Source organism: Carcharodon carcharias, chromosome 1, assembly GCF_017639515.1.
Source record: "Carcharodon carcharias isolate sCarCar2 chromosome 1, sCarCar2.pri, whole genome shotgun sequence".
Classification (NCBI taxonomy): domain Eukaryota; kingdom Metazoa; phylum Chordata; class Chondrichthyes; order Lamniformes; family Lamnidae; genus Carcharodon; species Carcharodon carcharias.
Genome location: NC_054467.1, coordinates 61,538,110 through 61,564,583, shown reverse-complemented (window position 1 = coordinate 61,564,583; position 26,474 = coordinate 61,538,110).

Here is a 26,474-nt window from a genome sequence, read left to right as displayed (position 1 = left end):
CTGTTTTTGAATGTAGCATCATCAGAACAGATGCGACGGAGGCGAAGGAACTGAGAGAATGGGATGGAGTCCTTACAGGAAGTGGGGTGTGAGGAGCTGTAGTCGAGATAGCTGTGGGAGTCGGTGGGTTTGTAATGGATATTGGTGGACAGTCTATCACCAGAGATTGAGACAGAGAGGTCAAGGAAGGGAAGGGAAGTGTCAGAGATGGACCACGTGAAAATGATGGAGGGGTGGAGATTGGAAGCAAAATTAATAAATTTTTCCAAGTCCTGACGAGAGCATGAAGCGGCACCGAAATAATCATCGATGTACCGGAGAAAGAGTTGTGGAAGGGGGCCAGAGTAGGACTGCAACAAGGAATGTTCCACATACCCCATAAAGAGACAGGCATAACTGGGGCCCATGCGGGTACCCATAGCCACACCTTTTATTTGGAGGAAGTGAGAGGAGTTGAAGGAGAAATTGTTCAGCGTGAGAACAAGTTCAGCCAGACGGAGGAGAGTAGTGGTGGATGGGGATTGTTCGGGCCTCTGTTCGAGGAAGAAGCTAAGGGCCCTCAGACCATCCTGGTGGGGGATGGAGGTGTAGAGGGATTGGACGTCCATGATGGCATGCTCCTTAGAGTGAGTGAGGAGCCTAATGTGGGCCACTCCATCCCTGGTCTGGGACCCTTCCTTGCTGATGTGAGCAGGCTTCTTCTGCATGGGTACAGATGGAGAGAGTGTGAGCAGGACACATGGCACAGCACAGTTTGTGTGGTGAGCGAAGCCATGGATAGGATGTGGACACAAGCTCACAAGGATATGAGCCTGATGGATGTGTGAAGAGTTTGTGAGTGTGTGAGTTGAGAGTGATGAGAAGAGTGACTTACCCTGGCGGAATGGATGAGACCATTCATCCTGTAGCGGCACTGGGTGGCTGTCCTCTGTTGCAGGGCTTAGGGGCTGACCAACGCTGCCACCATCTCCCATGCTGCATTGGTGATGCTGCTGCCCCCCCCTTGGGCCAGAGCGGGGGTAGAGGACATCACAGCGGGCCTCCACAGTGTCCAAAAGGCGCTGAAGGGACGTGTCACTAAACTTGGGGGCTGTAGTCTTTTTCCTTTCAGGGCCATCCTATCTTCCATGCAGCAGTTGTGGGCATAATTGGACTTCAAATATGGCACCCAGCATGATGAAGCTTCAAGATGATGGCATGGTGCGTGAATGAGAGCTTGCCTGCCATGGACATGTGTGTTTCCTGGGAATGCATCATTAATGTGACGGGTTTGGGATGATGCAGCATTAAAAGCCGCCTTTGCAGTTGGCAGGTAAAACATGATTTTATAGTGGAAAGGATGGCAGCTGTTGTTGGTGATCTTACTATTCCCATTTACACCTCTATACACATCGGCCAGAATTTTTTCACAAGGTAGATACTCCAACTGCTGGAGGAGAAAGCGAGACTCAACCCTGCCCGGGTGGGCTGTGGGCAATGGGACCCAGGGTGGCACTTACTGACATCCAATTAAGAAGCTGCTGCAGGAACTCTGGAATCCACACCCGATTGTTGGTCAGTAGCATGGCAGTGCCACCACTAGAAGTAGCCTTTGCTGAGGCAGCAGGAAGAAAAAGAACGTGCCTCCATGGTGATGCAACCTCAAAGGCCAGGTAAAATTTTTGACTTACTATGCTGAGGCCGCAGTAATCGGGATGTGATGGAGAGGGAATACACACTCCAGCAGCATGCCATAGCAGTGGGGGCAGGGGACCCCTTTGTGGGCTATGGAGCAACCATAACAGAGGCCACCACCCTTGGGAACCTGCTGGGAGACCGCTAGGCCTGGCAGTCTTCCACATAGCAGTAGCTTCTCCTGCCACTGGTGAGATGCCAATGGGAACAGCAAGTGGCTGTAATTGGTTCAGCTGGTCACCTGCTTCTGGTCAGTGGACTGCTGCATTGCTGAAGTTCCTGCTCCTACCCCCTCCCACTTCCAATGCCTTCCACTGTCATTTCACAAGACCTCCCTCCTCCCAGCCCAGAGGGTTGGTGAAATCCAACCCATCTTTTGTTTTTTTTATTTGCCCCATTAGCCTCTCTTTTGCCTTGACTATCATGACTTGGCTAATTTTATCTCTCCTGTCTTCTGCTCTTTCACAGACCTTCCTGTTTGTTCTTTCCTCCACTTCCTCCTCACGCGCACCATTTCCCTGCTGCCCTTAAAAATAATTACATCTCTAAGCACTCCCAGTACTGATGAAGGGTCATCAACCTGAAACATCAGGCTTTTACCTTCTCGACCCTGTAGAATTATGGGGTGGGGTGGGGGGGAGGGGGGAGGAGCTAGGGGGATGCACAATGCGGTGGCAGCAGCTCAGGAACCTGAAAGTTCAGGAAGGAGGCTTTGCTGTGAATTTTTAAATCAGCCACAGCATTAGCCCCTCTGACTGCTATGGAGGAGGAGGCTATGGAAGTTGGCAGGGTGGAAGAGTACCTGGCCATTAGCGATGGAGAGATATGGGTCTCCCAGATGCCTGGTTATTATATCTATCATACTTCCACATGGCACAAAATAATTACTCATATTGTTTTGTTGCCATTAACTGAAATATAAACATCTGCACATGGGTGACTTTGAACACTCTTCCCACATCAGTTTTAATACATGTCTTCCATCTCCAACAGGTCTTTCAAACATGATCCAGAAGCTGGAGTGTGAGGAGGTCAAAGGTTCCTTAGCGCAGGTTGCATTTATTGAGGAGACACCGCCTCATGGCTCATGTGCACCTTTCACCAACTCAAATACACAAGCATCGGTGGGTCCTCCAAAGAGGATAGTTAAGTTGCCACTTGATGATACGAACCTCACCACAAGTGAGCAGGAGTAGCAATTGGACCCAGGGACAGAAGTGGAGAGACCCCATCAGAGGACACAGGACCCTCCAAGTTCTGCTCAACTGGGTGTAAATGGTGAACCGCAGAGATCAGCCTCGAAGAGGATTATTCTGAAGCAACAATGGGATATGTTTGAGGTTTTTTCAGCCTTTCCAGAGGCACTGTACACCATTAGGGCGAGATTGGAGGAATCCATCTCCAGCACGAGTGCCATGATGTTTCATGCCTTTGTGCTGATGTTTACTTCCATGAAAACAGATTGTGAGATCCGGCAATTGTCAACAGCAGATACCTGGAAGGAGCCAGTGGTGAAGAAATTCAGGGCTCTGGTGACCTTGATGGCCATTGGCAATGTGCACCCACCTAGTCCACTGGGAAGAAATTCTTGTTCCAGGAGCCTGCAGTGTTTGGAACAACCTGTGGAGGAAGTCTTATTGTTAAGTTTAGAGCAGTAATGGAAAAGAACAAGGAAAAATCAAATGCGAAAATACCCAACTGGAGGGGCTAATTTCAACATGTTGGAACAGGAGTGAGTGCAGGATTGGAATCAAAGTTTTGCAAGGAAAACAGTAAATGAGCAGTGGGAGGCCTTCAAAAAGGAGAGAGTTTTTGTACAGACTAGATACCTTCCCTTGAAATGTAGAGGAAGGGCATCAAAATCTGGAGCTCCCTGAATGGTTAAAGATACCCCGACTAAAATGATACCGAGAAAGTAGGTTCACAATAAAATAAATTCATAATTCAATCGAGAATCAGATTGCATACAGAATATAGAGGAGAGAACAAAAAAAGGAAACAAAAGAAATGTATGAAAAAAATTAGCAGACAAAATAAAGGGGAACCCAAAATATTTTATAAATATATAAATCGTAAAGGATAGTCGAAGGAATGATGGGAGCCAATTAGAGACATAAAAAGAGATCTTCTTGTGGAAGCACAGGACATGGTTGAAATACTAAATGAGTATTTTGCATCAGTCTTCGCTGAAGAGGTGGATGTTGCCAATGGTACAGGAGCCGAGGGAGTAGTAGAGAAGTTGGATAAGACAAAAATAAATAGAAAGGAGGCAGGTTCAGAAAAGGGTCAGAAAAGTTCTCTAAAGTTTGCTGTCTGAGTATTATATTTTTATATCTTCCTCCGGGAAGGGAGAACAATTAAAGACCTCTGTCTCAGGATTGCTCTGGATGAACTGAGAGAATGTTAAATATTCCTTAATTAAACCTTTCATCTACTCAAATTGCATTGTAACTAGTTTGGTGTAATTAGTTTTTTTTTTCTATTTGCTCATGGGATGTGGGTATCACTGGCTAGGCTAGCATTTATTGCCCATCCCTAACTGCCCTTGTTCAGAGTGAATTTTTTTTATGAGTCAACCACATTGCTGTGGGTCTGGAGTCACATGTAGGTCAGACCAGGTGAGGATGGCAGATTTCCTCCACTAAAGGACATTGTTGAACCATTTGGGTATTTACAACAATAGACAATAGTTTCATGGTCATCATTAGACTTTTATTTTCAGATATTTATTAAATTCAAATTCCACCATCTGCCATGGTGAGATTCAAACCAGGTCCCCAGAACATTAACCTGGGTCTCTGGAATACCAGTCACAACACCACTACTTCCCCTTAGCAAACTATATTTCAAGTTTTCAGTAGAAAAGTGCAGCTAAATCTGCCTAACATTAGAATCAATTTTCCTCATTCCCATTCATAAAACCTGGATATCTCCAAGGTCCTCAATATTAGAATTGACCAATCATTATACAAATCTGTCAAATCTTATTGTATTGGTTATCTCTTTAGTTCCACTTAATGCTCAATTAGAGGTTATTTCCTTCTGAAACAAAACAAACTACTTTTTATCCTTAGGACACGAAGGATGCTATACAAAAACAATTCATTGTTTCCTTTTTATTCCCTATGAAGCAGGGAAAATGTTAGAAGCTATTATTAAACAAGTTATAGTAAGGCACTTGGATAAGCTCAAGATCATCAAGCAGAGTCAGCATGGTTTTGTGCAAGGGAAATCATGTTTAACCAACTTTTTGGAGTTCTTTGAGGAAGTAACATGTGCTGTAGACAAAGGGGAACTGGTGGATGTTCTGTACTTAGACTTCCAGAAGGCATTTGATATGGTGCCATATCAAAGGTCATTGCGGAAAATAAAAGCTCATGGTATAGGGGGCAACATATTTGCATGGATAGATAATTGGCTGGCCAAAAAGAAGTGGATAAATGGGCCTTTTTCAGGTTGGCAAGATGTAGCAAGCAGCGTGCCACAGGGATCAGTGCTGGGACCTCAACTGTTTAGAATTTATATAAATGACTTGGATGTAGGAATTGAAGGGATGGTTGCCAAATTTGCTGATAACACAAAGATAAGTAGGAAAGTAAGTTGTGAAAAGGACATAAGGAGGCTGCAAACAGATATAGATAGGTTAAGTTGAGTGAGCAAAGACCTGGCAGATGGAGTATAATGTGGGAAACTGTGAAATTGTCCATTTTGGCAGGAAAAATAAAAAAGAAACATATTATCTAGATGATGAAAGATTGTGGAGCTCTGAGGTGCAGAGGGATCTGGGTGTCCTAGTGCATGAATCACAAAAGGCTAGTATGGGAAGTACAGCAAGTAATTAGGAAAGCTATAGAATGTTATCATTTATCGCAAGGGGAATGGAATACAAAAGTAGGGAGGTTATGCTTCAATTGTACGAGGCACTAGTGAGACCACATTTGGAGTACTGTGTACAGTATTGCTCACCTTATTTAAGGAAGGATGTAAGTGCTTTGGAAGCAGATCAGAGAAGGTTTACCAGACTAATGGGAAGGTTGCTTTATGAGGAAAGGTTGGACAGACTAGGCTTGTATTCGTTGGAGTTTAAGAAGAGTAAGAGGCGACTTGATTGAAACATATAAGATCTTGAGGGGTCTTGACAGGGTGGATGTGGAGAGGACATTTCCTTTTGTGGAAGAATCTAGAACTTGGGGTCACTGTTTAAAAATAAGGGTTGCCCATTTAAAACAGAGATGAGGCGAAATTTTTTCACTCAGAGGTTGTGAGTCTTTGGAACTCTCTTCCTGAAAAGGTGGGGGAAACAGAGCCTTTGAATATTTTTAAGACAGAGAAAGGGGGTGATAGGTTATCGGGGGTAGGTGGGATGCAGATTTCAAGTTACTATCAGATCAGCCATGATCTTATTAAATGGCGGAGCAGGCTCAAGGGGTTGAATGGCCTACTTCTGCTCCTTGTTTGTATGTTTGTACACCTAAGTTCAAATGTGAAGATATGAAATAGGAGCAGGAGCAGGTCATTCAGCCCTTTGAGCCTACTCTGCCATTCAATAAGATCATGGCTGATCTGACTGTGGCTTCAATGTGGCTTCACATTCTGCATAACCCCGATAACCTTTGACTCTCTTGTTAGTAAAAACTGTATCTACCTCTGCTTTAAAAATATTCATTGATCCTGCCTCCACCACACTCTGGTGAAGAGAGTTCCAAAGATTCACGAGCCCCTGAGAGAAAAAATTTCTTCTCATCTCCATCTTAAATGGGAGACCTCTTATTTTTAAGCTGTGTCCCCTAATTCTAGTCTCTCCCACAAGGGGAAACATTCTCTCAGCATCCACTCCATCAAACCCCCTCAGGATCTTACATATTTCACCTGTCAATAAGATCACCTGTCAATCTTCTAAACTCCAGTGAATACAGGCTGAGCCTGTCCAACCGTTCCTGGTTAGATAACCACCCCACCCCCCACCCCATCCCAGGTATCACTCAAGTGAACCTTCTCTGAACTCCTTCTATAACGCATTTATATCCTTTCTTAAATAAGGAGGACAAAACTGTACACAGTATTCGAGATGTGGTCTCACCAGTGCCCTGTACAACAATAGTAAAACATCCCTACTTTAATGTTCCATCCACCTTGCAGTAAGCAACAACATTCCATTTGCCTTCCTAATCACTTTTTGTTTCTGCACGCTAACTTGTCCTGATTCATGCACCAGGATACCCAGAGTTCTGCAACCTTGCTCCATTTATATAATATGCTGCCTTTCTATTCTTCCTGCCAAAGTGGACAAGTTCACATTTTCCAATGTTATTCTCCATCGCCAAATATTTTTGCCCATTCACTTAACCTATCTATGTGCCTTTGCAGAATCCTATGTCCTCTTCATAATTTACTTTCCTACCTATCTTTGTATCATCAGCAAACTTAGCAACCATACATTCATCCAAGTCATTGATACAAATTGTAAATAGTTGAGGCTCCAGCACTGATCCCTTTGGCACTCCTCTTGTCGCATCTTGCCAACCCAAGAAAGACCCATTTATCCCTACTCTCTGCTTCCTGTTAGCTAACCATTCAAGTATCCATGCTAATATATTACCCCTACACCATGAGCTCTTATTTTATCTGGTAACCTTTGGGGCAGACTTTAGCCCTTGGCTGGCGGGTGGGCCCCACCAGCTCGGTGGTGGGTGGGCAGCTGAACCCCACTGCCAAAATGGGGCCCTCCGCCTTTTTGAGTGGGCGGGCCAATTAAGGCCCGCCCAGCGGCCTGCCTGATGCTTCCTGTTCCGGGGGGGGGGAGGGAATCCCCAACTATCAAAGTGTGCTCTCGCGCATGTGCGCGAAAAAGCACACTGCTCCCTGAGGCAAAGTCCTGTCTCAGGGAGTTTAGTGAAAGGTAAGTAAAGTCAAAAAATAGAGACATTTTAAAATTATTAACATCTCCACCTCATGTGACAATGTCACACGAGATGGGACATGTTGATAAGAAACTCATAAACTTTATTAAATTTTTACAAAATGGTAATGAAACTTCATCCCGCCAGTGGATGAAGTTTCATTAATAATCTACAGGCCGCTGGGGCTCCTGGCCTGCCCGCCAGCCTTAAGGTTGGCTGGGCAGGGCATTTAACTATCTTAATGAGCCTGTCAATGGCCTTAATTGGCCATTGACAGGTCAGCCGGTGGACAGCTGATTTCACTGTCCGCGCCTTCCTTAAGATTTAAATGACCCAGAATAACATTGGAGATTCCTCCCAACGTCAACCCTTGTCATTTTCCCTTCGGCGAGCAGGCCCCACCCCCAAATCGCCGAGGGTAAAATCCTAGCCTTGATGTGGCACCATCAAATGCCTCCTTGAAATCTAAGTACCAGCATATCCACCGGTTCCACTTTATCCACGTTGCTTGTTAATTCCTCAAAGGACTTCAATAAATTGGTCAAACATGATTTCCCTTTGGCAAAGCCACATTGACTCTGCTTGGTTACATTGAGATTTTCTAAGTGTCCTTAATAATAGATTCCAGCAATTTCTTAATGACAGAGGTTAAGCTAACAGGTCTGTAGTTTCCTGCTGTCTGTCTCCTCTCTTGAATTGAGGAGTCACATTCACTATTTTCCAACCTGATGGGACCTTTTCAGAATCAAGGGAATTTGGGAAATTAAAACCAATGCAACTGCTATTTCAGCAGCCACTTCTTTTAAAACCCCAGGATGAAGTCCATGAGGACCTGGGGACTTGTCAGCTTTTAGTTCTAATAATTTTCTCAGCACCCTTTCCCTGGTGATCACCATTGTTTTAAGTTCCTCGCTCCTTTTCACCTCATGATTCATAATTTTTTCTGAGATGTTAATTGTATCCTCTACAGTGAAGACAGATGCAAAACATTTATTCAATTTATCCACCTTTTATCCAATTTCCTTATTTTCCATTATTATTTCCCCAGAATCACTCTCTAGAGGACCAACACTCACTTTGCTTGCTCTTTTCCTTTTTAAATACCTGTAGAAACTTATTATCTGTTTTTATATTTCTAGCTAGTTTACTCTTCTACTCTAATTTCTCCCTCCTGATTAATCTTTTTGTCATTATTTGCTATTCTTTATATTCTGTCCAATCTTCTGACCTGCCACTCATCTTTGTGGAATTATATGCTTTTCCTTTCAAATTAAACGTACTATCTTTAATTTCCTTAGTTAGCCATGGATATGCGTCCTTCCCTAAGAGCCTTTCTTTCTCACTGGAATGTATCTTTTCTGAGCATTTTGAAATATCTCCTGAAATATCTGCCACTGCATCTCTACTGACCTATCCTTTAACCTAATATCCCAGTTGTCTTCATGCCCTCAGAATTGCTCTTATTTAGTTTAAAACACTGTCTTAGATCTATTTTTCTCTACCTCAAATGGAATGTGAAATTCAATCATATTATGATCACTGCTACCTAAGGGTGCCTTCGCTATGAGGTAATTAATTAATCCTGTCTCATTGCACATTACCAGACCTAACAGAGCCTGCTCTCTAGTCGGTGCTAAAACATGCTGCTCTAAGAAACTGTCCTAAAAAAAGTATGAATTCATCATCCAATCTACCTTTGCCAATCTGATTTGAGCAATCTATATGAAGATTAAAATCATCCATGATTATCGTCATACCTTTCTCGCAAGTCCCCATTATTTCTTCCTGTATACCCCATCCTACAGTGTGGTTATTGTACTACTCCCACAAGTGACTTCTTGTCTTTACTATTTCCCATCTCTTCCCAAACTGATTCTACATCTTGACCTTCAGAACTAAGGTCATCTCTCTCTTTTGTACCAATTTCATCCTTAATTAACAGAGCAACCCCACCACCTTTTCCTAGCTTCCTGTCCTTCCTAAATGTCATATACCCTTGAACATTTAGGTCCCAGTCTTTGTCACCATGCAGCCATGTCTCTGTTATGGCTATCAGATCATACATATTTATTTCTATTTGTCTTTTGATGTGTTTTGTTATGAATGCTATGTGCATTCAGATACAGAGCCTTCACTTTTGTCTTTTTACTTTTTTAGTAACCTATAGCTTTATCTGCTGGTACATTCTTAGGTTTGTACGTACTCACCCTTCCTGCCATGCTCTGATCATCATTTCTCTTATTCCTACCTTGCTCTTTTGCCTTGTCTTCTCTATTTAATTTAATACATTTTTTTCCAAACTTGATCCCTTGCCCCCACTATTTAGTTTAAAGCCCTCTCTACCTCAACAAAACCTCTTTCCAGGTTGTACCTATGTCATTGGTACCTATGTGGACCACAACCACTCGATCCTCCCACTCCCAATGCAAGTTCCTCTCTAGCCCAGAGAAGATGCCCAGAACCCTGGCACCAGGTAGGCAACACAGCCATCTGGACTCCCACTTCTGGCTGCCGAGAACTATGTCTATCCCCCGACTATACAACTACCACTACATTCCTATTAACTCCCCCCGTTTGAATGGCTCCCTGTACCATGGTGTCATGGTCAGTTTGCTCATCCACCCTGCAGCCACCACTTTCATCCATACAGGCTGCAAAAACCTCGAACCTGCTGAACAATTGCAAAGGCTGAGGCTCCTCCACTTCTACCTTCTGGACCCCTTTGCCTGTCTCATTCACAGTCACACCCTCCTGATCCTGACCATTGACCAAATCAGAAGACCCTATCCTAAGGGGTGTGACTTCTTCCTGGTACAAAGTGACCAAGTAACTTTCCCCCTCCCCCTCACAATGTCTGCAGCTCCGCCTCCATCTCAATGAATCTGAGTCGAAGGTCCTCAAACCACGGAAACTTACTGCAGATGTGTGTGCCCTGGATCATCCTGGTGTCCAGGAATACTTGCATTCTGCAGTTGCAACACATCATCTGCCCTGCCATCTTTATTATGAGTTCATTAATTTATTCTTCACTAATTTATAATTAATAAATGCTGCTATTCCCAATAACCTTTAGATTGCTGTTAAACCTTACTGCAACTAATAAAACCTTACAATTACTAATAAATTACACAAGTTTTGAAGATAAAAGAGCAAACTTTTCACCACCCAATCACATATGTTTTTCTATGATTTCTCTCAGTATGTGGCAACTCTGCGCTGAAGCCACAAACTGGACTGGATTGGTTTGGATTGAATAGCTCTTCTAGATGTTAATTGCTGCCTCTGGGTCCTCTTTTTGCCCAATCCTTTAGGCACTGGTTACTGCCTCTGGGTGCTCTTTTCACCCAGTCGAATCATCCATATATACTGAGCAAAAGCTGGACCTTGAACTAACCTCTTCTTCAGTTTAAACAACACTATTTACACAAAATCTTTGTTTGGTGTTCATCAGCCAAACCTTTATCCATGCTGTTACATTTCCTCTTGTACCCTACACCTGAATTTTTCAAACTAACTTTTGTGAGACACCTTATTGAACAGTTTCTGCAAATCCACATATACTGCACCCACAGTATTCCTTTTACCTATCTAACTGGTTACTTCTTTAAAAAACTATTGACCTTGACAAACACAAGTTGCCTTTAACACATTGTGCTGGCTATCTGAGCCAAATGCTCAGTAATTTGCATTCCCAAGTAAAGTTCTAAGAGTTTGCCCACAGATTAACAGGGCAATAGTTACCCAATTTATTTTTCTCCGCTTCCTTGAATGAGTGTACTACATGAACTTACCAGGACCTGATCAAAGTCTGGAATGTCGCCTCACGACGTAGCTCTCCCCCGTCAGGAGTAGCGGCCATCGTCAGAGAGCCACTGCTCAGGAATCCGCCCCTCCATCCTTTTCAGTGGTTGGCGGAGAGGAGGGCTGTGGCCGCAGGGGTGACCAGGATCGGGGACATGCTGGGTGGTGGAGGACTGGGCTGGATGCTCCCACAGGAGTTGGCGCGTCACGCGTCTGTGAGTGTCCAGGTCACAGCCGATGCCACCCAAGACCCGAGAATGGTCGTGCTCGGACCCGACGTTATTTTGGGTCTTGAGGTGGCCCAGGTGCGCGGTGGTCTTCCGTCTGAACGTTCCCCTGTTCAGACAGAATTCCACATTGGCCCTAAGCCCCGAACCCTCCCTCGGGTGCTGGCACCCCGCAATATGAGCCGCCTCGGGGACATGCCCTCTGTGCCTTTTGGCACGGCAAAGAGGAGCTTTTTGTATGGACTGCTGCTGCCCACCTTCCATTTTCTCGTCCTTGTCCGCCACCCGGACACACCCTGGCATGCCTTGTTGCCGTCCGGCGGTGGAGGCCCCCGATGGGAGGCCCTCTATGGAGGTGTCCTCCCCCTTTCTATCGGGGACCTGGGTTGGAGGGTGTTGCATGCAGCAGTCCCATATAATAAGAGAATGCATAGGTTCACGGACTCTCAGGACACGTGCCCTTTTTGCGGTCTTGTGGAGTCCGTGGACCATGCATATATAGGGTGTTGTAGGCTGCACTCCCTTTTTAGTTATTTGAAAAACCTTTTACTGATGTTTTGTTTGCACTTCAGCCCCACGCTCCTGATCTATGGGCACCCGGTGCGGAAGGGGGTCAGGAAGGAGGAGGACCTCCTCGTGAACCTGCTCCTGGGCCTGGCCAAGTTGGCCATTAACAGGTCCAGGCAGCGGGCGATCGACGGGGGAGTCCCGCCCGATTGTTTGTCCCTCTTCCGTGGCTATGTTCGCTGCCGGATGTCCCTGGAGAGGGAGCACGCGGTGTCTGCTGACACGCTCGAGGCCTTCCATGCTCGGTGGGCACCGCGGGGACTGGGGTGTTTTGTTGACCCCTTTAATCACATTTTGATTTAAAGTTTGTAAGGTTCCTTTAAATTTTGTTCTTGGTTTTACAGCTGACCTGAATTAGGGGCTGTGCCTGATTTATCCCAATTTTGTTGATTTGGTTTAATTGGTTTCACTTAAAAGATTATGAACTTCTCTCTTGTTCCATGGTACAACTTGCACATTTAAGGTGCTTTGAAAAATGATGGACAGAAACTTGCTATCTCCTCTCTGGCTTCTTTCAATAGCCTGGGCCAGGAGACATTTCCACCTTATTTTTATTCCAGAACCCATTCCCTTTCAGTTTTCTCTTTGCATTAGCAATGTCTTTTGTTTTTATTTAAGATTTCCAGCAAATGCAGTTTTTCTTGTTATCTCTTATGTGACATATCTTATTGCCTGAGAATATAGGCTAATGGAAGGCCACTTCCTGGGTTTCTATCAATGCTGCTAATAGATGGCTGACTGGGAAAAATTGAATGACAGAAGACCAGGTAATCCTTTGATTTATCCTTTCTCTCCATTGGAAACAGCTCAGTGCCTTTCAACCAAAGCTAACTTTTTCAAAGTTGGACATGTTGGTGATGGTTGGTGAATGGAGGACAGTATGTGGCTTTGAGGCAGGGTCGTTCTCCAAGACAGCTCTTCCTGGATGGATGGCTTTCACTCACAGATGAATGGCAATAAAAAAAATTACTTGAATTTTAAACCCAAGGACAGAAATTAACTAAAATGCAGATCCAGGGATGAACATTAAGAGAGAAACAGTGCAGCTGCAGAATGATAACTTCGTATAATGAAAGTTAAACTGAAAAGTATGCCTTATTACATAAGAACACAAGAAATAGGAGCAGGTGTAGACCAAACAGCCTGCTCTGCCATTCAATATGATCATGTTTGATCTTGGGTTTCAGCCCCACTTTCCTACTTGCTCTCCATATTCCTTAATTTTCAGAGAGACCAAATATTTGTCTATCCCAGCTTTAAATGTATTCAACAATGGGGCATCCACAACTCTCTCAAGGGTAGAGAATTCCAAAGGTTTACAACCCTTTGAGTGATGTTAATTCTCCTCACCTCAGTCCTAAATGATCAGCCCCTTATCCTGAGACTGTGCCCCGGTGTTTCAGATTCCCCAACGGGCGGTGTTTCAGAGTCCACCCTATCAAGCCCCTTCAGAATTTTATAGAGTTCAATGAGATCGCCTCTCATGCTTCCAATCTCCAGATAATATAAGCCCAATCACTCAGCCTCTCAACAACAACAACTTATATTTATACAGTGCCTTTAATGTAATGAAGCGTTCTAAGGCACTTCACAGGCGCATTATAAAAATGACACGGATCCACATAAGGAAATATTAGGCTAGATGGTCAAAAGCTTGGTCAAAGAGGTAGGTTTTCAGGAATGTCTTAAAGGAGGAAAGTGCGGTAGAAAGAGGAGAGGTAGAGGGAAGGAATTCCAGAGCTTGGGGCCTAGACAACTGAAGGACAGCTACTAATGGAAGAGCAATTTTCACAGGGTATGCACAAGAGGCCAGAATTATCGGAGCGCTGATATCTTGGAGGGTTGTGGCGCTGGAGGAGATTACAGAGATAAGGAGGGACGTCAGCATGGAGGGATTTGAAAACAAGGATGAGAATTTTAAAATCAAGATCGTTGCTTGATCAGGAGCCAACATAGGTCAGAGAGCACAGGGATGATAGGTGAACGGGACTTGGTGTGAATTTAGACATGGGCAGCAGAATTTTCAAAGAAATAAAAACAGAAAATGCTGGAAAAACTCAGCAGGTCTGGCAGCAACTGTGGAGAGAGAAACAGAGTTAATGGGCTGAATTTTCCCAGAATTGTACTAAGTACGGTAGCGGGCGGGTAAAATGGAGTCCTACCCACCAATGACAATGGCGGATTTTCACATTGTATCTTCCCGAGCCCACCTCATTATATATTCCATGACGGGCAGGCTTTCATTCACCTGCTCACCATCACCCCACTGTTGCATTACCCCGGCCACCATCTTTAAAAGGCAACTGCCAGCAAAGCGCTCATCGCCACCAGCTTACCACAACTACCTGGGAGACATGGCCAGCAAACACAAAAAGACTGCAGCCCCCCACTTCAATGACAGGTCCCTCAAGTAACTGCTGGATGCCGTGGAGGCATGCGGGGATGTGCTCTATCCCCATTCTGGTCGCAGGATGGGTAGCAATGTCACCAACCTGGCTTGGGAGGCGGTGGCAGTGGTGGTCAGCGCGAACGCCCTGCAGAGGAGGACAGCCACCCAGTGCTGCAAAAGGATGAATGATCTCCTCCATTCCATCAGGGTAAGTCACTCTTTTCATCACTCCCAAACCACACACTCACAAACCCATCACACATCCACAGGGCCCTCACTCAATGCCAATGCAAGGGACATCACCATTCACTCTCACACACACCATCATTGTCCTCAGCCCATCCATGGGACCACTCACCACCCACACAGGCCAGGCATACTTAATATCTGGCCCGGCAGGCATCCTGATACACTGTCCCCATCTCTATTCATGCAGGACAAACTGGCTCACAACAGGAGGGAAAGGTTGCAGATGGGTAGAGGGATGCTGGACAAAATTCGAAAACAGAACCATCCAGCTGGCCGGCGATGACCGAGACTGGCTCTGTACTGACAGTGATGTCAGTGCTGCTCTACCAAGTGAGGATCCATCAGATAATCATGCTGTGAGTGATGTGTCCTCTTTCACAGGCCACTGCCATGCACTAATTATCTCCCCTTGCTTTCACAGGCACATCTGAGAAGCAGCCGACGGATTCCACGGCCCAGAGCCTTCAAGCAAGCTCCGAAGAAACCTCTGAAGAGGAATCTGAAGGCACCCTCCCTGAAGTCCCATCACAGCGCTCACCAACACCCTCCACCAGCACAGAGACACATACCCCGATGGAACCTAGCTTTAAAGTAGCCTTGGGATCAAAATCGTTTGAGCATATAGCACTTTCCGATCCACAGCAGGTGGAGGCAGGGACTTCCCAGGTCCCCAGCACTCGGAGGACTGCAGGAGGCCAGAATGTAGCTGAGTCCAAGTCAGATGACAAGCCTCTGGACTCAGTCGTGTCACAGCTGCTGGAGCTGCAAAGGCAAGCTCAGGAACGGCAGGAAGGGACGTCCGTTGCACTCCTCAGATTGCAAGGCACGATGGAGGAGTTCGTCCAATTTCAGGCTGAGGTGATAGCGCTGGCATTGTAATGCACCGAGGTGAACACTGGAAGGATGGTGGCCACCATGAAAACCTTGGTCCAGGACATCACTCCTGCACTGCTGCGCGGGGTGAACTCCATTGCTGATGCCATAGTTGGCCTCCAATAGTGTCTATATGAGTGTGGTGTTGGACAGCTCGATCTCACTCCAGCTGCCACTTCCGCTCACGGAGTCAGCCAGGGGCCCTCGGGCACTCATAGGGAGGAGGATCAGCTGGTGCACGCTCCGGGGCCATCCATCCAGGTGACTCTTCCTATGACCTCCGCAGATCCAGCTTCACAGGGCGAGGAGGGTGCCACTGCCACACAGCAGGACCCCAAAAGCAGGCCGGAGCCCTCCAAGTCTCGGCCTTCCAGAGGACACCTGCCAAAGTCATCACAGACAGGACATCACAGTCAGCAGGCTGCCTCCACCTCCGCTATGGATGTCCGGGGAGCACCAAGACATAATGGCAGTGTTAGGACAGTTAAGGAGACTTAGTTGCACAGCCTGGGCACGGGTGTTAATCACTTGTACCATAATGTTTACTATTGTCAACAAACTCCTAAGAATGTCTCCCTGCCCATGGCTCCTTGTTCCGATGAGCAGTGTTCTTGTCACTCAGATGTGAAACCATTCTGCACAAGATAAAAGGCAAGTGTCTCAGTCCAGGGCCTCTTCTCTGTGCACTGTGCAGCCTTCTGGCCTAGGTGATGGTCCAGCCTCATACTCACTGGAAACATTACTGATGCCTGCACCTCAGCAGTGCTGATCATTGCTGCCAGAATGTAGTGGGCAGGCACCACAGAGTTCTCTCATAACCTCTATGTGCCCTCAGTACCTTTAAGGTGGGGCTGGCCCCCATCACACCAGCATCTACGACCAGTGATGCTGTGCACCAACTCCTGAAGGGCTGAGGTGCTGAAGGCGGACACAGCATCAGATGCGTCTAAATTTTCATGGCTGCATCTCTGAGATGGCCCTGATCATGGAGTGCAAGTGAGCTGCCCTTGGCCAGACAGGAGTAAGACACTCTCAGAGGGTATGTGAAGATCAATGGAGTGTCCTCACTGCATGTTGTCATCATCCTCCTGCGATTGAGCAACTATTAGGGCCTCCACTGCATCTCCATGACAGGGGCATTCTCACAGAGGGTATTGGTCTGCGATAAGCCAGACTGGAGTCAAACGTTCACAAATACAATGTGAGGATCTACGGGGACACCTCACTGCATGTCGTCATCATCCTCCACAAATCTGGCAGCCTCCCAAGTGTGCCTGCCTCATCTAGCCAGTACAAGTGCCTCATTCTTGTCATCGTCACCACTGAGGACCCCCTCACCCTCATCCACGTCGGCGTCCTCCTCATTGGAGGAGACATGCAGCTCCTCTATCTCCTTCTCAGCCAGCTCCTCACCCCATTGCAGCACCAGGTTGTAAAGGGCGCAGCAGATGATGATGATGCATGACACCCTCTGTGGACTGTATTGCAGGGCTCCACCAGACCGTCCAGGCACCGGAACCGCATCCTCAGCATCCTGATAGTCTGCTCCACCAAGTTGCGAGCTGCTGCATGAGTCTCATTATAGTGTCACTCTGCTGCAGTCTGAGGCTGCCGCACGGGTCATCAGTCATGGCCTCTGCAGATAGCCCTTCTCTCCAAGGAGCCAACCCTGCAGTCTTTGTGGACCCTGGAAGACTGCAGGGATCTGCGAGCAACTCAGGTTGTAGGCGTTCTGCACAATCTCTGGAAATTGGGCACATACCTGCAGGATGTGTTTCTGGTGACAATGAGAGGAGATGCAATCCTAGACCTAGTCGTGGGGAACGAAGAAGGGCAAGTGGGTGAAGTGACAGTTGGCGACCATATCAGGGACAGTGATCACAATTCAGTTAGATTTAGCATTACCATGGAAAAAGACAGAGATAAGGCAGGAGTAAAAGTCTTGAACTGGGGAAGGCAAATTTTGCAGAAATGAGAAGGGACTTGGCTGAGGTGGACTGGACAGCACTGCTGGAGGATAAAACAGTGGAAAGCCAGTGGGAAGCCCTAAAAAGCGAGATCCTAATTGTACAAAGTAGACATGTCCCCAACAAAAATAAGAGTGGTACTGCCAAATCTACACCCCCCTGGTTGTCTAGAGGAATACAGGGGAAGATCAAACAGAAAAAGAAAGCATACGATAGGCACAAAGAACTAAGCACTGCAGATAGCCTAGACGAATATAGGAAGTGCAGGGACAAAGTAAAAAAGGAAATAAGGAAATCATAAGAGAGGGCATGAAAAAAGATTAGCAAGTAAAGTTAAAGATAACCCAAAGAAGTTTTACCAATACATTAACGCTAAAAGTTAGTTAAGGAAAAAGTGGAACCTATCAGAGATGAAGATGGAAACTTGTGTGTAGATGCAGAGGCTGTGGCAAGGGTTTTGAATGAATATTTTGTCTGTGTGTTTACAAAGGAAAGGGAGGTGTAGATATAGTAGTCCAGGAGGAACACTGTGAGATATTGGACGGGATAGTCGTAAAGAGAGAGGAAGTACTCGAAGGGTTGAAATCCTTGAAAGTTGATCAGTCACCAGGGCCAGATGGATTGTTTCCAAGGCTGCTGAAGGAAGTCAGGGAGCAGATAGCAGATACTCTGAGGATGATTTTCCAATCTTCACTAGATAGAGGGGAGGTACTGGAGAACTGGAGAAATACAAACGTAGTTCCATTGTTTAAAAAGGGATCAAAGGAAATGCCAAACAATTATAGGCCAGTTAGTCTTACATCGGTGATGAGAAAATTAGTAGAATCAATCCTGAGAGATAGGATTAACTGTCATGTGGAAAGACATGGACTAATCAGGGATGGTCAGCATGGATTTGTTAAAGGAAGGTCTTGCCTCACAAATTTGATTGAATTCTTTGAGGAAGTGACAAGAAGGGTTGATGAAGGTAGTACAGTGGATGTTGTGTACATGGATTTTAGCAAGGCATTTGACAAGGTCCCACATGGCAGATTGGTCAGGAAAGTAAAAGCCCATTGGATTCAGGGTAATGTGGCAAACTGAATAAAAGGTTGGCTTTGTAACAGGAAACAAAGGGTAATGGTTGATGGATGCCCTTGCGAATGGAAAGTTGTCTCAAGTGGTATTCCACAGGCCTCGGTGTTGGGACCTCTGCTGTTTGTGTTATTTATTGACGATTTGGACGTGAACGTGGGAGGCATGATTGGGAAATTTGCAGATGACGCAAAGATTGGCCGAGTAGTGGATAGTGTCGAGGATAGCCATAATCTCCAAAATGATATAGATGGGTTGGCGGAGTGGTCGGTAAAGTGGTAGATGGATCTTAACATGGAGAAGTGTAAGGTCATACATTTAGGGTGATCAAACAGTTACAGGGATTACACAATAAATGGGAATATACTAAGAGGGGTAGATGACATCAGAGATCTTGGCGTACAAGTACACAAGTCCCTGAAGGCAGCAGTTCAAGTAGACAAGGTTGTAAAGAAGGCATATGGAATGCTCTCCTTCATTGGCAGAGGGAGAATATAAAAGTAAGAATATAATGTTGGAATTGTATAAAACACTGGTGAGGCCACAACTGGAGTATCGTGTGCAGTTCTGGTCACCACATCACAGGAAGGACGTAATAGCTCTGGAGAGAGTGCAGAGGACGTTTACAAGAATGTTGCCAAGGTTAGAAAAGTGTAGCTACGAGGAGAGATTGGATAGGTTGGGCTTATTTTCCTTAGTAGGTTGGGCTTATTTTCCTTAGAACAAAGAAGGCTGAGAGGTGACTTGATTGAGGTGTACAAAGTTATGAGTGGAATAGAAAGAATGGACAGGATAAAATTGTTTCCCTTGATGGAGAATTCTAGAACCAGGGGACATAGATTCAAGATAAGTGGCAGAAGGTGTAGGGGGGATATGAGGAAGAACATTTTTACACAGAGGGTAGTAGGTATCTGGAATTCCCTGCCTAAGTGGTAGAGGCAGAAACTCTAAACTGTTTTAAAAAGTACCTGGATCTGCACCTTAAGTGCTGTAGGTTGCAGGGCTATGGGCCGGGTGCAGGAAGGTGGGATTAGAAAGGGCACCTGGTGTCCTCGAGCTGGCATGGACAAGATGGGCCGAATGGCTTCCTTCTGTGCTGTAACTTTTCTATGGTTCTATGGTTCTATGGTGGTTGCATACCAGCATGTTCAGTGAGTGGATGCCCTTGCGGTTGATGAAGTCCACTGAGTGTAGAGATGGAGACCTGAGCACCACATGAGTGCAGTCAGTTGCACCCTGCACCTGTGGGAATCCTGAGATCAGGGCAAATCCAATGGCCTTTGCCTCCTAGCTGTCTTAGTCCTGGGCAAAATGCACAAAGTTGTGTGCCATGGAAAAGATAGTATCCGTGAACTCATGGATGCATTTGTGGGTGGCAGATTGTGAAACCCCACAGATTTCACCTGTGGAGCCCAGAAAGGAGCCACTGGCATAGAAATTGAGCACCGCAGTCACTTTTACAGCCACTGACAGTAGATGCCCTCCATGTCCCTTTGGTGCCAAGTCCTGCAGTAAGTGGCAGATGTGAGCCACCAGGTACCTAGACATGCGCAGTTGTCTGGTTCTCAGTCATCTGCAGGAATGGCAGGTGGCGTCTTTAGACCCTGGGTGTCACTAGATGCCTGCCAGCCATGCTCACTCTCGCTTCTGGGCAGTGTGTGCGGGAGCCCCTGCTGCCTCTTCTTCATGAGGTTGCTGCTCCTGCCTTTGTGCAGCCAAGTGCCTCAGTCGCTCTCTCCTCCATCTTCCACGGTCTCTGTAGGCCATCAGGCATACCGCTAGGTCACCAGGATCCATGATCCTGACGTGGTCCTCCTGCAACATGAAAGAGAGAGAGAGAGAGACGAGGTTATCATGGATGTACTTAGCACCTTTCCTGTCCCTGTGTGACTGCCCCTTAATGCTTCCCAGAGATACTGGTCACCCCTCGGATGGCCAGAGACGAGTGCGCTGCATGGCTGCCCTGTCAACCTGCAACATGGGGGACACTGGTCCAAACCAGGATGCCGAGATTGCAAGGGGCTATGAGTGCCTCCAGCAGTGACTGCTACATGGCCAGTGTTGGCGAGGAGATTGTACAACGTGTGCAGTACAACTGCTCCATGGTCCAATAAAGTGGTGGCGCACTTGAAGTCTGTGCCAGGGGGGTGGGGGTATAAGGTATGGAGTGCTTGGTGGCCCTTTGGTGCTTCCACGATGCTTGCATGGGCGGGCAGGATAGGTCCCTGACTCCAATCATATCACTGTGGCTCTGCCTGATCTGTCTTAGTTGCAGAGGCATGGTCAGTTTATACAGGTGTCCCTAATGCGTGGCCACTTCACTCACTTACCCTGTCCTCACCACCTTGATTGCCTGTGCGTGGGATGCAGCGTCAAGGCAGCACTTGACAGCCCCCCTGTCAGCAGTTGCCTCTGAGGCTAACGAGCGCTTGCCCCCGGACAAACCCCCTCAGCAGTCGCCTCTGAGGCTGGCCAGCACTTGCCCCCAGACACACCCCACCCCTCAGCGGTCGCCCAGGGGTCCAGGCATCAGTTTCCCCTGCCCCCACGCCCCCCCAGCGTCCCTGAGGCCTGCAAACAACAAGCGAGCTAAGGAGAACGCTGCTGCTCACTCACCTCAGTTCCTCCAAAGTGAAGGCCACCGAGTGCACATCGCCTGTGTGCTGTTGTGAAACACGTCAGTGTACTTTCCTGCCAACGTGGACGGACGATATAGCGGGGTTCCAAGAGCCTGGCGGGATGGCCTTTTAATTATATGCTAACATATTACAATTAGCTCCCCGCTGACTAATGGTGGGAAACACAGTCCCCTGTCAGCGGGCTGAGCAGAAGACTTCACGCCGTCACGAAGTGAGTCCTGCCATATTTTCTGCGCATACCACCTATCACGCCTGCTGCCAGCAGGTTTGGAAAATTCCGCCCATCATTTTGAGTCCAATATGACTCTTATTTGGAACTGGAGTGAGGCAGAATTATGATGGGTTTGATGCTGTTGAAAATGGGGGAGAATCAGGTGGAGCAACAGGGAAGGTCAGGGATAGGTTAGAGGGTGGGGGAGATTAAAATACAAAGATGTCATGGAACAAAAGGCAAAGAGAGTGGGAATGTTAGTAGTAAAGGAACAAAGCATGGTCCAGAGTAGGTGTTAAAAGCAAAATAAAGGTCATTGCTGTCTGAAAGCAAAACATGAGAACAAGGTACAGACTGGTACTAGCGGAAAAAAACTACAAAATGGGGGACAGATTCATGTTTTGAAGTTGTTGAACTCAATGTTCAATCACAGAATTGTTATGGTGTAGATGGAGGCCATTCGGCCCATCGTGACTGCACCGGCTCTCTGAGCATTTTAACTTAGTGCCAATCTCCTGCCTTTTCCCTGTAACCCTGCACATTGTTTCTATTTAAATAGCCATCCAATGCCTTCTTGAATGCCTCAGTTGAACCTGCCTCCACCACACTTCCAAGCAGTGCATTCCAAACCCTAACTACTTGTTGTGTGAAAAAGTTTTTTCTCAACTTGCATCTGCTTCTTTTTCAAAACACTTTAAAACTATGCCCTCTGGTTCAGTTTCTCCCTATCTACACTGTCCAGACCCCTCATGATTTTGAAAACTTCTATCAAGTCTCCTCTTAGCCTTCTCCCCTTCAAGGAAAACAGTCCCAACTTCTTCAACCTTTCCTCATAACTGAAGTGTCTCATCCCTGGAACCATTCTCAATAAACCCCTTCTGTGCTCTCTCCAATGCGTTCACATCCTTCCTATAGTGTGGCACCCAGAACTGTACACAATACTCCAGCTGAGGTCCAACCAGTGTCTTATATAAGTTCATCATAACCTCCCTGCTCTTGTTCTCCATGCCCCTATTAATGAAGCCTGAATACTGTATGCTTTAGAAACAGCTCTCTCTAACTGTCCTGCCACCTTTAATGACTTATGTACATATACACCCAGGTCTCTCTCTCTCCTGCACACCCTTTAGAGTAATACCCTTTTATTTTATACTGTCTCTCCATGTTCTTTGTACCAAAGTGTATCACCTCACACTTCTCCACATTGAACTTCATCTGCCACCTGTCTGCCCACTCCACCAATGTGTCAATGTCCATTTGAAGTCCTACACTGTCCTCCTCACAGTTCTCTCAAGTTTTGTGTTGTCCATAAACTTTGAAGCTGTCTTCTGCACACCAAGAGCTAGATCATTTATATATATCAGGAAAAGCAAGGGTCCCAATACCAACTCCTGGGGAACTCCACTACAAATCTTCTTCCAGTCTGAAAAATACCGATTAACCATTACTCTCTGTTTTCTGTTCTTCAGCCAATTTTGTATCCACGTTGCTGCTGCCTCTTTTATACCATGATCTATAACTTTCCTCACAAGTCTGTTGTGAGGCACTGTATTGACACCTTTGGGAGTCCATGTACACCACATCAAAACCTTGCCCTCATCAACCAATTCTGTTACCTCTTCAAAACACTCCAGGAAGTTAGTTAGACACAATTTTCCTTTAACAAATCCATGCTGACTCTTCCAAATTAATCCACATTTTTCCATGTGACTATTAATTCTATCCCGAATAATTGTTTCTAGAAGTTTCCCCAACACTGAAGTTGAACTGACTAGTCTGTAATTGCATAGCAGATTGAACAAGGGTGTAACGTTTGTAATTCTCTAGTCCTCCGGCACCTCCCCTGAATCCAGGGAATATTGAAAGATTATTGCCAATGTCTCTGCAATTTCCACTCTCACTTCCTTCTATATTCTTAGATGCATTTCATCTGGTCCCAGTGCCTTATCAACTTTAAGTACAGACAGCTTATCCCATACCTCCTCCTTATCAATTTTAAACCCTTCTAGTGACTGAGTTTTCTCCTCTGTCACCATGGCCTGGGCAGCATCTACCTCGTAGGTAAAGCCAGATGCAAAGTATTCATTTAACACCTCAGCCACGCCTCTTGCCTCTATGTGTAAGACCTCTTTTTGGTCCCTAATTGGCCCCACTCGTCCTTTTACCACCCTTTTACTATTAATGCACTTATAGAATACTTTGGGATTTTCTTTTATGTTAGCTGCCAGTCTTTTTTCAGAATCCCTCTTTGCTTCTCATATTTGCTTTTTCACATCCCTTCTGAACCTTCTGTATTCAGCTTGGTTCTCAATTGTAGTTGCTACCTGACACCTGTTGTAAGCACACTTTTTCTTCTTTAACTTAATTTCTATCTCCTTTGTCATCCAGGGAGCTCTGCATTTGTTTGTCCTACCTTTTCCCTTTTGAGGGAACATACCTTGACTGTGCCCAATCAATTTCCTCTTTGAAGGTAGCCCATTGTTCAACTACAGTTTTTCCCGCCAACCTTTGGTTCCAGTCTATCTGGCCCAGCTCCGTTCTTGCCCCATTGATGTCCGTTCTCTGCCAGTTGATTATTCTTACTCTGGATTGACCAATGTCATTTTCCACCATCATTCTAAACCTTAGGATACAATGATCACTGTCCCCTAACCGTTCCCCTGATTGCAGGACCACACCCCCTTCCTACCTATGTTGCTAGTACCAATGTGGACCACAACTTGATCTACTTGGCTCATCTCATTCCCAAGAACCAGCACCTCCTTTCTTGTTGAACTGGACACATATTGCTGTAGGAAAATCCCCTGAACACAATCTAGGAACGCTTGTCCCTCACTGCCCTTCACAGTACCACTATCCCAGTTGATATACGGGTCATTAAAGTTCCCCATTATAGCTACTTTAAGATGTTTACACCTCTCTATAATTTCCTTGCAGATTTGTTCCTCCATATCCTTCCCACTAGCTGGTGGTCTCAGTATTACACTGAGCACCCTTCTTATTCCTTAGCTCTAGCCAAATCAATTCTGTCCTTGAGTCCTCTGACGCATCCTCTTTCTCCAGTACTGCAATACTCTCCTTAACCAAAAACGCCACCCTTTTTTCCCTTTCCTATCTTTTCTGAACGCTTTGTAACCAGGAATATTTAACATCCAGGTCTGCCCTTCCTTAAGCTGGGTCTCCGTTATTGCCACAACATCATAATCCCACAAGGCAATCTGTACCTGTGGCTCTCCAATTTTATTACCTATATTCCATGCATTAACATACATGCAGTGTAACCCTGATTTAGATTTCATTACTTGCTCCCTTACTCCGACTTCATCTATTAACTTACTATTCTGTATTTTAGTGCTATCTGCCTCTCCCAACATTCCATGCACCCTGGTATTACTTTCCAATATTCTCTTCTGGTTCCCACACCCATGCTGAGTTAGTTTAAACCTTCCCTAACAGCACGCACAAAACGGCCCACAATGAACTCAGTTCTGACTCTGTTCAGATGCAACCCGTCCAGCTTGTATAGGCGCCATCTCCCCCAGAGCCCAGGAATCTAAAACCCTCTCTCCTACACCATCTTTCCAGCCATGCATTTATCTGTCCTGTCCTCTTATTTCTGTACTCGCTAGCATGTGGCACTGGGAGTAATCTGGAGATTACTACTTTAGAGGTCCTGCTTGCTAATTTTCTACCTTGCTCCCTAAATTCTGATTGCAGGACCACACCCCCTTCCTACCTATGTTGCTAGTACCAATGTGGACCACAACACCTGGCTGTTCACTTCCCCCATAAGAATGTCCTTCCTTGACCCTAACACCAGAGAGGCAATGAACCATCCTAGAGTCACGTTGATGGCTGCCAAAATGCTTGTCTACTCCCCTAACTAAAGAATCCCCTATCAGTACTGCCCTTCCGCTCTTCTTCCTCCCCTCCTGTACAGCTGGGCCACCCATGGTGCCATGGGCTTGGCTCTTGCTGCACTCCTCCAAGGATCCATCACCCTCACCGAAATCCAGAATGGAAAACTGGTCAGTGAGCGGGACCTCTGGGGGTCCATGTACTACCTGCCTGTTTCTCTTGGGCTGCCTGGCGGTCACCAATTCCCTATCTGCCTGCTTGCCTCTAACTTGCGGTGTGACCACCTCTCTGAACATGCTATCCACGTAGTTCTCTGCCTCATGGATGCACCTCAGTGACTCCAGCTGCTGCTCAAGTTCTGAAACATGGAGCACAAGCTTGTGCAGCCAGTGCCACTTCCTGCGCATGGGCTTGTCTGGGTCATGAGAAGTGTCCATGACTCCCACATGTCACAGGATGGGCACTCTGCTTGGCTGAACTGTCCTACCATACCTTAACCTTAAATTACTTTTTACTTAAGCTTTAGTTACTTTTACTTACTTTAACCTTACTCTTGTACTATTAACTATAAACTGGAGATTAATAGAAAGTAGAAATTCTTTGTCTTTACTCAAAAATCAGTTCCCTCCCCTGTGCCTATAAATTCTTACTTTCCCTGTGCTTGTTTAGAAATTTACGTTTCTGTACTCACACTGTTTTCGATCTCCCGACTGTCTTTCCACTCTCGCTGTTTTATCTCCTGAACTCTCGCTGTTTTATCCCCTGAACCCTCACTGTTTTATCCAAGCGGAAAATTATTTTAGTTGGTCCCACTTAATAAGCCTTACCAAAAGTGCCGTTGCTCTTCATTCTAAACCTTATGAATAGAATAAATCTTAAAATCTTACTAGATGCTCACCAGATACTCACCAAACAACTAGCTTCTTCTCCAACCAATCAAATTGATTCTTTCCTGTGATGTCACAATTTGTTTTTTTTTCACTCTACTTTTGAACTCAGTGCGGGCTGGTTCCAAGCAGCTGACATGTCCATCTCTCCGACTGCT